The sequence below is a fragment of the Numida meleagris genome, chromosome 5 (assembly GCF_002078875.1).
Source record: "Numida meleagris isolate 19003 breed g44 Domestic line chromosome 5, NumMel1.0, whole genome shotgun sequence".
Taxonomy (NCBI): domain Eukaryota; kingdom Metazoa; phylum Chordata; class Aves; order Galliformes; family Numididae; genus Numida; species Numida meleagris.
In genome coordinates this window covers 40,369,929-40,384,653 of record NC_034413.1, presented here as the reverse complement: position 1 = coordinate 40,384,653, position 14,725 = coordinate 40,369,929, and the positions used below count along the sequence as shown (strand labels likewise).

Here is a 14,725-nt window from a genome sequence, read left to right as displayed (position 1 = left end):
GTCTTTGAGAAATAATTTCAAATCTTTTAACTCCTGTTCTTACAGGCATGCCCTTCTTAAAAACTTTTACATTCTATCCTTTGTATCTCTCTTTTTTTTTTTTCCAATTTCTGTATGAAAGAAGATTTATCTCTGCATCTTCTGTCCATTTCCTTTTCAAAACTGATACATTTATTTAGAGTTTAATGAAGTTTTCATCCTTCTAGAAACCACCTTTGAAACATTTTAATGTAGACACACAGATGGCATTTGGTATCTTCTGAGAAAGAATCACATTTGGACATACAGTTGTGGGTTTTCGGTGTTTGAATACGAACTCCAGTTTTTCATTCATAGGCAACATATTACCAAATGGGGGAACGTTCCTTTTCAACCCGTGGCAATTCCCATTCGATTACTGAGGCTTTTTCTCACGGGGCTCTTTTGCCATTTATCGACCGTGCGGGAGATGGGCAAACAACGTCCCGTCCCCACGGAGATCGTCGTCGTTCCCGGTTTCCCGAGGCGGCGAGATCCTTCGTGCCCAATGCAGGGGAAGGAGGAGCGGCAGCTCAGCCGGGCGCTAGGTGGCAGCGCCGCACCGCTCCGGGGCCGCCGCTGCCGGAGCGGGCTGGCAAGTGCGGGCCGGCGGGAGTGAGGCGCCGTGCGCGCGGTGGCCTCTGCAGCCGGCGGGGTCCGGGAGCGCGGCGGGCAGCGCCAAGGTGCCTGGGCGTGGCCCTGGCCTGGGCACTGCTGTGCTGCGCTGCTTGGCCCGAAGGGAGAAGTGGGAAAAAGCAGCCTCCCCATACGGTCCCTTTATCGTCCGGGGACAAGCATTTGTAACAACCATAGCTTGGGAGTTTCATAGGCCCTCACGAGTAGTCCCATCAGTACGAAAACTCTATTTATCCTTGAGCTTCTCCGATCAGATCAAAACTCGTGATAAGTGGGGGAAATAGTTTTATTTTTCATCCCAAGGTTTTAAGCTTTTGTTGAAGCGCAGTCTCCTATTCTGTTAGGCCTCTTTTGAAGTGCTCCCTCCCACACTGCAGGGAGAGCTATACGATGTAATTCACATGCCTTTCAGCCAGAGAAAAGGGGTAGCTGAAGTAGTGTGGGGGCCTGCCGCGTCTTTGAAGTGCAAATTACACCAACTGAGACGCTTCAAATACCTGTAGAGTAGGAGTAAAAAAGTTTCAGTGACAGCTAGATAAGTAGAGTATAAGAAATTAGAACTTAAAAATCAACACCAAAAGCCCACACAACTCTACTGAATTTGACGTGCCAAATCAAATGTGGTCTGTGTAATAAATCTGTGCAATTAATTGAGCTGTTGAGCCTGTCTCAAGCATATGTGCTTAGCTGGAATATGTGGATTATTTTCTAGGTTAGAGTGTGTAATGTACCATATTGCAATCTCTTACCCAGGCCTAATTTGTCTAAAATAATGCAGCCAGGCTCACTTCTAATGAAATTCCACCACCTGAGGTGACCTTGTTTATTTCAGACAATTTAGTTTCCATCACTATTCCGAGTCAGATCTAATCCCTGTCTTATTTCTGTTCACATTGTTTAGAAATTTGGAATGCCAGTTCTTCGTTCCTTACTGATTATAAATCTCAGACATTCTCCCATTGATACAAGATCTTAGAAGCACCAACATTTGCATATGCTGAATGAACACTAAAGTCATATGCCTGCTCTTTTAGGAGCCCCAGAGTGCAGTTTCAGAATTTATACTGTCCAGTGACTGTATGAGTTTAAACTGTTCTTACCTCTTTGCTCTCTTTCAAACTTTTGTGATCCTGGCTTGGTTTTGCTTTTGCTTTGAGTTGGGTTTTTGGCTGTTTTCATTTTTGGAGAAAGGGTTTTAAATGTATCAGATGCTTCTGCTGGTAAAAGAGTGGTTTAACAATGGGTACTAAGAAGCAAGCAGAAATACCTCAACTTGTTTCATGAGCAAATTAAATTGTTGTGATTTTGATGATCACTTACAAAACCATGACCTTCTGGGACGTGTCCCATACAGATTTCTGGTGTTGTAGGTGTTTCTAGTATAATCTCCCCCTTTGTTCAGCGTAGCATTGCTGTGTGTATGCAGCAGCTATTGATTTGGAGAGCACAGATTCTGTCTGTAGCACAGGTATCAGTTGTTCAAAGAGGAAGCAATAAATGCCCTCAAGGAAACATTTTTAGGTCCTGATCTTCTTTGCAGCTAGTCTAAGGATTGTCATCTGTTCTGCTTTGTCTTGAGCTGTGGCAGTTTTCAAACTGGGCATCTGATGCTTTGAAATCAGTGGTATTTAAATATAGCTGGAGTTCTGTGCTGTAATAGTAATGTGCTGCCTTTTTCCTATCCTATTTCAAAGGCTTGCTTGCTTTATTTTATACCAAAGCAAAATTATTATATTTAAGTGATTCTTTCCCAATTAGAGCAAGTGCATAATTTAAATGCGATTCTGCACTGTAGCGCAGGTTTGTATTTGAGCAACGTAAGTATTTCTCTACACAGCTTTTCTGTACTGACTCTGGGGCACGATCGATGCAGACTTGCAATGTCAGCGGAGGTGAGTCAGGTCACTCAGATTTGAGAGGACTGCAGCTTGTCTAAAACGTTCATTTTATGACTCATTTCTCTGGGTCTAGTATGAGGAGGAGGATATGTGAAAAGACAAGTCCTCTGGTCTGCACCTTTCCATAGGATGAGTGAGTCTTTTCCAACTCATTAAGGAGCACGAACTTTTGGCTGGCGAATGAGCTGCAGCAGACCTCCGGAAAGGTGCGAACAAGCTGGCTTGGGGCAGGAGCAACGCTGCTAGGCAGCACGTGGCAGCAGAACGGGGGCAGCTCCTCGAAACCCTAGAAGTGCCTCGCTTCCCCGGGCCCCGCCATGTGAGCTCTAAGAGTAACTTAACGCGGGCTGCGGGCGGGGTCTTGGTGATGTAACAGGAAGCTCTGATGGCTCGCTGCTGCCGCCGCTCCTCACTCAGCAGCTGAACCTCTCCCGGCGCTGCCCAGAGCCGGGCTTCTCTGCCGGGCGCCTCTGCTGGCACCGCCGGACTCTCGGACTGGACCGTGCCCAGCGGGCGTCTGCGCGATTCCCAGCCGTCCGGGCGGGGAGGCAAAGGAGCAGCTCTCCGCTCCGTTGCTGGAAAGGGAGATCCAAGTGATCGAGCTCTGAACAACTCCGCGTGGTGAGTACACATCAAAACAATTTCATTGTTTTACCTCAGATCGATGTGTTTGTGCCATCTGGACGCGTTTGGTCTTACATATGGTCTTACATATGTTAGAGGGAAGAGTTAGGTGCGTTTGCATGCATTTATGTGAACCTCAGCATGTACTATGCGATCTGCAGGGAGAAAAGGGTCTCAGGAAAAATCTTCGTTTATTTTTAGTCACTGAAATGCTGAGCTCATTTTATAGCCAGTGTTGTTTTAATATCTCCTTGAGGAAGTAACCAATGATAAATAAGTAGAAAGATTAAAAAAAAAAACTTAATAATTGCCTAAAGGTTTCCTTCAAAAATCCTAGTATCATCTAACCATATTTCTGACTTTGCATCTGGAGAGAATTAGAGGCATACTGATTTGAAAACAGTCCATGAGACTAATTCAATACAACCGAAGCTCTTTCAAGAGAAGACAAATTAGGTGATAAAGTGGTGCAAATTCTCTTACTGAGTATTCCTTTAATCTTACTGGCATTATTATTTCGGAAAGAAATTGTATCCAAATCATTTCATGGTTAGGCTTTGCATTGTAATTACACGACAGAAAAGATGAAGCATCTATTTGCTTGAGAAAAAGTTAGCTTGAGTTTAGTGCTTGTACATGTGCTGGGGTGTTCCTGTTGGGATTTTTCCCACACTCGCCGAATTGATTTACTGAAGGGTAGATGTCTACTATTTAATTGTCTTGAGAAGCTATTGATCAGTGAGAAGTGTGTGATTCTGTGCCTTCCAGTGTAGAGTTAAGAGAGTCTTGCCACTTCTTCATCTTCTGAAAGCAGATGCACTATTGTTTTGAAAAATATGGTTGCATGGTTATGATGATCCCCATCTCTACATCTAGTCATTTGCCTGTTTGTGCAAGCAATGGATCTGTAGAATCAGGAAAAGATATTTTATTACTGAAGGACAGTTGAGAACCAGTATAGGTTTAACGTCACAGTTGGATTTGATCTGCAGTGATTCGTTTAGTTGTCCATAAGCAATTATGTTGAAATAGTAAGAAAAATAGATGTGGTTTTATTGCTCTCTACCTTAATAAGCTTGTGCCAAATACTTTGGGGCTGGATTTTGCTCTTACAAATGTGCCAGTGCTGAGTCTTTGAAATAATATTGTGCATCCTGAGGATCGTGTCATTCATTTGCAACAATAAAGCATACAACTTTTTAAAACTGTTCAGATTGGTATGTGCTAAAAGTCTGAATGTTGTGTTCTGAAGTCCTTCCAATGTGTTGAGGGGAGGCACACTGGTTCTGGAAAAATATGAATGAGACAATATTTGAATCTGTGTTTTCTTATGAAATACACATGCTGCCATGCTGAAATGCTCAATTATAAATAATGTGTATTTTCACAGTATTTGCTTTTGCAATCTGCTTAAACTGTCATTGACTTGACTGCATATAGGAGCAATTCCAAAGTCTATCCAGCTTTGAAAACTGTCAGCGCAGAAGGCACTTGGTGGTGCTAAATCAAGCAAGATGACATTTCAGAAAAATGTCCATGTTGTTTTGTACAAAACTGACTACCTGAACATAAAGTGTGGGTGACAAGTTGGAGAAGGGCATTGTGTCTGTCCCATTCAAATGTTGCTGTACTCTGAATTCCTGATCATCTGGGTTCTTGCTCTGAATTAAGAAATGTAATGTTTGTCCCTTTGAATGTGCTTGTTGTGATACAATGCAACTGTTGAAGTCCTGATTTGCTGAGAGTCAGTGGGAAATTTTCCACTGACTGTCAAAGGGCAGGATACTCCTCAGTGTGGGTATTTATGTTAAAGGAGTTATTTACTGTGGTTACAGACATTATCCATCCAGTAACTGGCATACTGTCATCAACTGGCAGTTGAGGTTTTTTAATAACTTTTGCCATTTTTTTGAATGCTGAAGTTGTTAAACAGATCTGCATGTCTTGTTCTTGGTGACTGGCGGCTTACCTGGCTAAAAAATGGGGCCTGCTCAGGGACAGCAGCATTGTTGTGGGCTGAGTACTGTAATCCAGGTTTAGACAAGGATACAATTAAGAACAGAACTGGGAGAAGAAAAGCACAGATATATTTCTGTCATAGTTTTATGTTTGCTTCTACTATGATTACTAACTTAGTTCCATTTTCTGTGAATTTTAGTAAATTAGCTGCTTCCAACAACACTTGTAGCATGTGGAAGAGATGGGTAGGACTAGGCCCACAAGAGTATGAAATCGTACTCATAAAGGATTCAAACCAGCCCAGTCATTTGGAGGGAACTGTTGCTATCAGTGTGCTTTTAATAATAAAGTGTACACAATGATAGTTTAAAAGTATCTATTTAATCACTTCTATAGTAAGTGCTCGACGTAACGTTAGCTTTTATGAAGGAATTTGAAGGAATTTCTCCAATGAGAAGTCCAAATCCACAGGTTTTTTTTGTTTGGTTTTTTTTTTTTTGGTTTTTTTTTTAGTAGAATTTCTCTTTAAGGAGTTGTTCCCATGTGTTCCCAACGTGTTTACAGTGTTCATGATCTGCTAGCAAAATTCCTTCTATGCTTCTGATCAGTGGTCATTCCTACAGTGCACATATGCAGTGCTGGCAGTACCTCGGTATTGTGGTTACCTCTGTAGTACAGGCGGCTGTTGCACTGTGTAGGGGCTGCTTTCCTTTAGCTTTATCCTCACTGAAAACAGTTGCTTGTTTCATGTAACTGTTGTAGCAAATTGTCAGAGTGCTGGAGTTGAGTTAAATTATATCCTTATATTATTGTTTTATACATATGCACAAAGTATTTGTCTCATGTTGCTGCTTAATGTATCAACTAAAGAGGGAACATACATTTTTTGAAAGAGATGTACTAAGTAGATTAACCTCAAACCTTGTCTTTTGTTTAGAAAACTGTGAATCGTTAGTTTTAGTATAGTTAGCTTTAAATTGACCACATCTGAATATTGTATTAATGTTTAAAAGAAGAAGGAGGAGGCTTTCCATGTGTGTTCAAAGCCCTTTTTTTCCTGTTATGTCTCACATTAGCAGTACTACTGTATTGAATGTCTTTTTTTATTCTGATAGTCAGTGTAATACATTGCACAAAGGGCAACAGAAATTAGCCTATTACTTATCTTCATGGTAAGTACCTATTATTTTCATGGAAAAGTCCACAGCCAGTACAGTATAATATAATAACTTAATAAAATACTGTTAGGAAAACAAATTTCTTTTAGCAGCATTATTTAGCCCTATTTTGAATCAAGACAAAATCTGAAAGGCTACATTTTAGAATTTTCAGTTATTTTTATTTTCACAATCATCTCTCCTGCACGTCTGCCTTAGTCTCCCAACCTTGTTTATACATTTTACATTTTCCCAGCTAAGTCATTCTTTTCCTGCCCTAGTTCAGTGCAAACACTTTCAATCGTTGCTGCAGTATACGCTGTCCAAAAGAACATAAATGATTTATTTAGAGTTGCTTTTCCTTGGAAAGATGCATTTGAAATCCATTTTACTGAATGCAATGCATTAAAAAAAAAAAAAAAAAAAAAAAAAAAAAAAAGACTTTCCATGAGAGAAGCATTTACTTCAGGAAAAAGAAAACAGATTCCTAACTGGTGTAAATTTGTATGCCTCCCTGAAGCTGTTACCTTTTAATATAACACAGATATCACCCAAGAATTTCTGGCACTTTTGGCCACTGTTAAGCTGTAGCTGACAATTAAGATACTAACCAAATTTTAGGAAAACAAAAACAATGTTGTATTTCTGGATTTGTGCCTGGAGCATGAAGCCCTTATTTAAGAAAATATCCCAAACAAAATTAGTGACAGAGCTTTGTTTAATGAAGCCCATACCAGTCTTGCTTCCCTTATTATACCAAGGACAAGGAACTAAGCTTTAGTGAGTTTTGTGGTTTTATTTGTTGTTGTTGTTGTTTTTTGTTTTTTTTTTCCCAAAGCAGCTACTCTATATACAGTATTCCATCGGCTGCATTTAGGCCTAGTATCCTTTTAGTTCCTAAAACTGTGTCTTCCTATCAAAGCACATTTTTTGATAATTCTGAGCTTAAAAAGTGTACAACCATTTTATTTTAGTAGTGGCAATGCTGGTAAGGTTTTATTAAGGTAAGGTAAGCAGAAGATAGACCGTGAAGATGGTTGTTCTCTCCAAACTAGTGCATTTTTTTGCTTTTTTTTTTCTTGTCTATATAATCAGAAATTAATATAGCTTTTCTCGCATTGTTGTTGTATTCTATAGTCCTTCCTAGATAGAAATTATGAAAAATATATGTAACAGACATAAATGAGAGCTCTAGACATCGCATTAGTTTTCTGTATGTATTTATGCATTAATTTACTGCCATAAAAGGAGAAAAAAATGTGACTGCATCCTTTTCTTTAATTATTTTTAAAGGGCATGGTCTTGTGCTGATTGTCCTGAAATGTTCTTATAATGGGGTTATCTACTCTTTTTCTGTCTTAGTGAAGTCCAGCAGGTGTCACTCTGGGGATTAAATAAGGAATATTCCACAAACAGATATAACTTTGTTTGGGAGATGAGATGTTGAATTTATAAGTATTTATTCCAATATATTTTTCCAGGATAAGTTTTTCACCATGCCATTTTCATTTTTAAGTGTCTTTTTTTCTATTTTTAAATTATGTGATTTAATGAGCATGTTGGTCTTTGAGTATCCATTTGAACATGAGAAACCTCACATTTGTATTGGACTATTTGTATTTGTAAAAGTTTTATTTGTAGGTGTCAAATCTGATCCATGGAGAGCTGGGAATCAGTTAAGCATTGCTTTTACGATATTAGAAAATGCTTTTGTGTTCTTCCCTGGTAATCAAAATTATTTGTCAGTGGAAATTCTATTTGCACAAGTGCTATTTGTTTATTGAAACAGTCCATGTATTGGTTTCTATTTAAATTCAAAAATTGACATCATGGATGGTTAATTATCCCAACTTTCAAAATACTTGGAGAAGACAAACTTTTTCACATTGCAGCAAGTTGCTAGAACAAGAAATTCAATGCTGTATGTTTTGTAATGGGGAAAAAAGGCTTTTTGTTTGTTTGTTTATGCACAGAGTCTGTCTTTAGAGACTAGTGTAACAATGTGTTGCATTTCAGTGGATTTTTACATAAGTGGATAATTCTATAGTCTAAGGGAATAGCATATTTAAGAATGTGCGGATTTCTAGAGGAAATCCTTTCCTATTTCCCATACCACAGTAAAGCCTACTTATACTGAAACAAACGCTTCAGCAGGCAGCTTTGCAAAGTAAAGCGTGAATATGTCTCTTTTCAGTCATAAAGAAGTTGTTTTTTTTTTACACATGTGCATACCTGTGTGTGTGTATGTGTGTACGTTATATGCATAGAGCACATGTATTTTACATGTGTATAATTATATATTTTACACACACACAAAAAATCATCTAGTTACAGAACTTGTAACCTCAAAACTCTTTAAACAATTCAGTTTCCTTTCTCTCGCTTCTTTCTCCTGTGTAAGCCTCCATCCTGTTCCGTTTTTTATTCTGTTCCACTTCCTTTCCTGTGATGGCTCTGAATGAGTCACTTTGCCAGGCATTAAGAATATGTCTTGACAGTATTTCCTAAAGCTTATCCTACACTAGCTCATGCAGATGAAATTAACCTCTGCCTTATCCTTCCTTTTGAAGAGGAATATCTGTCCTAACACATCCAGTTTCTTGGAAGGGGAAGGTGAGGGTGGGAACCCTTTCCATTAGTGACTATATATTTAAACTAGGAGTTCTTTTCCATGAAAGGCTCTTAAGAGCAACTGATGTGCGTACCATAGATGAATATCAGGATTGGTAACTTCTTATAAAATGGATTTATTATTCAGTCAGGAAGAAGTTTAAAAACGTTCAGGAAAGTCAAAATAAAGGCTCATTCCTGATTGGTGTTTCAGGTACTCTCTGCATGGCTACTGCTCTGCATTGTCTATTTTTTTTTTAAATTAAATGTCTTGTATATTGTATTGTAACATGTTGAAGGCCGCCAGGATTGTGCTTTTTGTATGTAGCAAGCAGCAATCAGAAAAAGCACTTGCTTAACACTAAGTGGGAACTTAAACATGGAGATAAATTGTATCCTTTCTTGTGGTTATGTGCATGTCAGCACAGGTTGGGGTTTTTGAAGTTATTCCTTTTTTTTCTTCCTCTTTGTCTCTTTTGTTTTGTTTCTGGGTTGCTTTTTTTTTGTGTGTGTGTGTGGATTTTTTGTAGGGTTTTTTTTTTTTTTTAAACGTGTGTTGTTTTGTTTTTTTTCAGTTCTGGGTAGGTAAAGATAGAAACACTAAAAAAAAATTCTAATCAGTTAATTGTGTACGTGCATCAGGAAACAAAAGTCTTTGTGCTAAAACCAAACAAGGAAAATGATAGTCCTAGAGAAGAGTAACTTTGGAAAACAATAAGCACATGAGAATAAGGATTCCCTTTAGGCTGAACTCTGCAGTTGCACTGTTCTGATTGTCCCACAGAGCTGCAGAATGGCAGCCTCACTCTTCCATCAGCTCTCACTAAAGGAGATCTGAAAGGTTAAATCCATTCTATCATTTTCAGATTTTGTCATAAAAATAATTAACATGGACTTAAATTGCACACCAACAAGCAATGTAGAAATAGAAAATTCATTTGCTGTCACAAGCAGGTGTAGTGTTTGTAATTGGAAGATCCAACAGCTCTGTCTGGAGAGCAATTGTTGGGTATTCATTTAAATTCTTGTTCAGTTATTCATACTGGAGATGCTTAATTTCTGACTACAGAAGGTGATTTGAACAGACTTGAAATCTTAACAGTGTCATTTGTGGATTGATTTCAGAAGTCCCAGCACTGCCTCACAAGAACGTTATGGTGTCCTCTTGCATGCTGGATGCACTATTTTAGTATTTTCACAGTTCTTACCAGAGTTCCTAGGAAACTAAATAGAAAAACAAGCATCATTCAGATGTTTTTTCCCTTTCAGCATGAACCACTGCACTGGGGTAGATGCTAGGCCTCCATCTTTTTATTTTTCTTCCTCCTCGCCCCAGTGTTTCAGAAGATATTTTAAAATCCCATTTCTTCTGTAGCTAACATCTCTCTTTCTCTCTTCTAAAAACTATGCATACAATCCAAGGATAGAATTCCCTCTGTAGTTTAGCTGGGCACTTTTTATTTAGAGCTACAGAGATAACATAGTCTGCAGACACGCTAAGCTTCTCTTAGAGTCACGTTACAGCCCATGAAGGGCATGACAGTATTTCAGAGTATGTTGGAAGGATGGAAAAATACTTGCACCATCTCTGTGGGGCCAGTGGGGCACCAGAGCACATCAACATATACCACCATCTGTAAGATTAAGCGTATACAATCAGTGCAAAACCAGCACCAAAATAATTCAGATCCAAAGTGGATTTTAGGGCTCAATTGCAATAAGACCTCTAAACAAGTTTAGACAAGGGGAGAAAAGGTGTTCTTAAAATGCATTTTGTCTAATGAAACCAAAACTATGTGGTAGAGAGTTGTGGCTTGATAGACAGTTACCTGTGATAACTCAGCTTTCTCAGGGAGTGCCCACTTGCTGAACCAAAGTGTTCAAAAATAGTGTTTTGTCATGCAGGAGTGGCTTAAGAAGCCCCACAGAAGTTTGTTTTCCTTTTACAATTTCTTTGCCTGTTAGTTGGACTTCCAAGCTTTTACAATATGCATTTAAACATAACAGTATTCCAGCTCTGAGGTAGGAGACGTTCTGCCTTTCTTGAGCATGAAGATAAATGATAAAGTTTGGTAGCAATGAAGGTCATGTGATGGAAGGAATGGAAATTGCACTCACACACTCACAAAATATCCAAACTAATTAAAATGTTGTTCCCTTTGTAAAGTGAACTGTGAGCAAATGGGTGGAATGATAGTGCCTAGAATGTGACTTTTTGACTGCAGAGGCAAAGCTGAGCCAAGTGTACAGGGTCAGTAACAAGCCATTTCTTTACATACATGACCATTTAGGTAAAAAAAAGAATCAGATAGCGAGAAATCTGTGTTTGCAGTTATGTGTATGATAGGAATTCACAGTAGGGTTGCTAAAGTAATTGCCTATTCATTATTTTAATTTGGCAACAAAAACAGTTGCTGGGTTTTAGTACAGTATACAGCTTAGATGCCAGTAACTGCTGTGATAAGCTAGCTCATATTTTCTCATACAGAGTGAAGGTGAGACATCCAGTCACTGTGTATGGAGGATTCTTATTATTGCATCTTTTCCTCATCTATGCAAGGGAAAGAATCTTCCAATTTCTGATACCATGATAATTTTGTTATTTAAGGCACCACATTGAGCTATCAGACAGCTCAAAACTTCTCTCAGTTTTTCAGGATCTTTTTTTTGCGGACTTACGAGCCATGATTTGTGCACGTGCAATTCAGTGTTACTTTGGTTCCTTTGCTGCCATTCATCCGCAATTAAAAAAAAATTGCTGAATTGGAGTAATAGAGAGGAACAATGGGCTATAACAGGATGTTCGAGACAGGGTCATTACAGTATATTTTCTTGTGCAATCCTGTTATGAGCAAGCTATGTATTTACCAGCTTGCTTCATTTGTCAGCACCCTATTATTAGTGTGGTAAGGTTACAAGCTGCCTGTTTTCTATCAAAGTTCTATATAATTTGATACATATTTTATCTAATGTATTTGCAGAAAATTATTTATAATAACTTTCTATATATATTTTAAGTATTCGGTATTTATCGTCATTGGTAATGACAAGTAGGGTGGGTAAAGTAATGAGAAAAAGAGCCAGGAAATGTTTCACTGTGAAATGGCAGAGTAGTTTTAGTGTACTTTGCAAAATGAACTCCCAGAAGCTTATGATGAGCTGCTGAATTTAAAAGTCTAGAGAAATCTTTTAAAACAAATATTTTGCTTTTAAGGTTTTAAAGGAAAACATTTCATTTGCAGTGTTGGTTTTTGACATGCAGAGTATTTTTTAGATTATTTTCAACATTTATACTACAGAAGGTCAGTCTGCTCTAAAAAGTGAGGGTGAGAAATAGTGTTTATTGGGTCTCTGAAGCAGCTGTGGACAGTTTATGTGATGTGTGATTAAGCTGACACTACTCTAGCTGAAGGACACCCACAAATGGTCACAGAAGCAAATGTTTAAAGGTGTTGAGTTAATGTGAAATAAGGAGGTCATGCAAGAGGGTTCAATCACATCTGGGAGGACACAAATTTGGAATTGGTATCCAGGAATTAGTAGAATAGCTTAGAAACCAGTCCAGAGGGATTTTGGATGCTGATGAAGACTGCATGTTTTCAGAATTGTGTGAGAATGTCTCAGTCTTTAATCAAGATATGTTATTTTCTTAGATGTGAAAATGATTTTTGGAATAAGTACAGCCTAATTTGGAATACTGGGCTGTAGCTGTGTAACAGAGTCTGAAATGGAAAACTAAGGGTACTGTAGGACAATTTTGAGGTTAGCAGAACTGTGAGGGGAAGTCTGTCTGGCAGCTAAATGTCTCAGTGCTGCCTTCTTTTGCACGAACCTCTTCTGCGTGGGAGAACAAGGGGGTGGAGGAATCAGCCACTGCTTGAATACTCATCTGTTTGATTCTGGTTCTTGCAGAATCAGAGACACCATTAACTGATATGAAGTGTCAGTGGATGAGATTTGAGTAGATGCTACTCATCAAAGTCTTTTCCTATTTGGAAAGTTACTGTACAGCTTGAGTGGCTCACTGGAAGTGTTAGAGACCAACTGTTTTACTTCAGCTCTCTGACTCCATTTGGCTTTTGAGTCTTAATCCTGCAAATCCTTAAAGTCCAAGTAGGATACTTACACAGTACTTAGAGAAACTGTATGGATGATGTGCAGAGCACAAAACAAGGCCAATGGCTTGCAAAATCAGCAACAATTTGAAAGGAATTTTAAAAATGGCAGGAAAAAAGCTAGTGACTGGCAAGAAAACATTGAGAAGAAAGTATGTGTGGGAAAAAAATATCATTTGGCTGCTGGGGCCACACCTTTTGAGAGGATACTCAGTAGTTACCACGCCCAGTGGTATTATCTTTTTCACAAAGAATGTCAGTATATTGTTTGACATAGGAAAGAGAATTTTTAATGTAAAAAATAAAGCAAACATTTAATACTAATTAACAGTATGTTTGTGACAGCACACTAGTTAAACACCCCCTCTGAAAATTATCTTATATGCCTGTATGAATGCAATCTTTTTAATGGAAATAGCTCCAAGAAATTCATGTGGACTTCCAGAATCCATTTTAAAAGGGGCACTTAACTGCTTAGAGCACTGAACATATGAAAAGGATTATGGCTGATTATGATTTATTTGTTGAAATCAGCCACATTTTCTTAGACAGTGACTAGTTGAAAGAACACTAGATTACTTGAGTGTGTGTCATGTCTCCAGGACAGGACAAGAACTGTGGTTAAAAAAGATTTCTTCTGGGTTGCTTTTCCTGTGGGAAAGCGTCTCTCTTCACTCTTTCTTCCCAAGAAAGTGAGATGGAAATAGCTCTCACCTTTGTAGGCATCTAGCTAATGCACTAGAAGCCTGCAGTCTAGAAATCACTCAGTCATACTAATTTGCCCAAGGGGACAACATTCATACTGCCATGGATCATTAGAGTTACATGATTTTAGTGGAGATGCAATGAATGTACTTTCACAGAGTTTAACTACCTGAAAATTTAAATAATATTGGCCTTTCTTATCAAAAGTAAGCCTTCAAAGAATCATCAGAAATTTTCTGGCAATTATTTTTTGTTTTGTTTTCACATTGCTCCTGCTTCTACAGATTATTTTTATGCATAAACAGATGAAAAAGGCTTCTATATACTATTTGTCTTACTGGTTCAGATAATTTAAAAAGAAAATAATTGTGGACCTACATTTGTAAGCACACTCAGGTAGCATACAAATTTTTTCCAGTCCCACAGCAGGAGATGAACCTCAGTTCGTCACAGAGAGACAGTTGTTTCCTGGCAGAGGCACTTGGTTCACAACTTCCAGTGCTTGAAGATGTCACGAGTCATATGGATTCTGTGTGTTTGCAGCCTTTGGGCTTAACAGGAAGGTCACCAAGTTATCAAGCAACTGCTGTCTGTTTGAAGAGATTCAAATGCCTTTCCTGCCCTGCTGTTCAGGCACATCAGTTTTCAAAGAGAAAACAGCGCTGTTCCTCTGAAATTACCACTATCTAGTCCTTGTCTTCTAGCTAAAAAGAGCAAAAGCAAAATTAAAGTTTACTTGCGTTATTATTTTTGTTCTGTTCCATTTGAGGTCCTGTAAACTCTGTTTTCATCTAGTGTAGTCTCTGTGAAACAGCCCAATATAAACATGTTTTATTCTTTCTGTGTTTTGGTAGTCTCACGCTGCTGCTTTTCCAAAGCTGTCTGTATCCACAAATTGTTAGGAGGATTCCCACTTTTCAGTAACTTACTGTGATTTCTGTATATAACCTGTCTATATACTGTAATAGAACAAATCATAGTGTAATTCTTCCTCACCAGACCT

The 14,725-nt window shown here is 38.5% G+C and overlaps 1 protein-coding gene across 2 annotated transcripts in view; it reads left to right on the top strand.

Annotated features, from left to right (window-relative positions):
• CALCRL (calcitonin receptor like receptor) overlaps positions 2,632-14,725 on the top strand; it is a 71,763-nt gene continuing 59,669 nt past the window's right edge. For both annotated transcript variants that reach the window (XR_002439217.1, XM_021398180.1), the window contains exon 1: positions 2,632-3,173. The gene's annotated coding sequence lies outside the window, so the exon portion shown is untranslated. The remainder of the gene's footprint in view (positions 3,174-14,725) is intronic.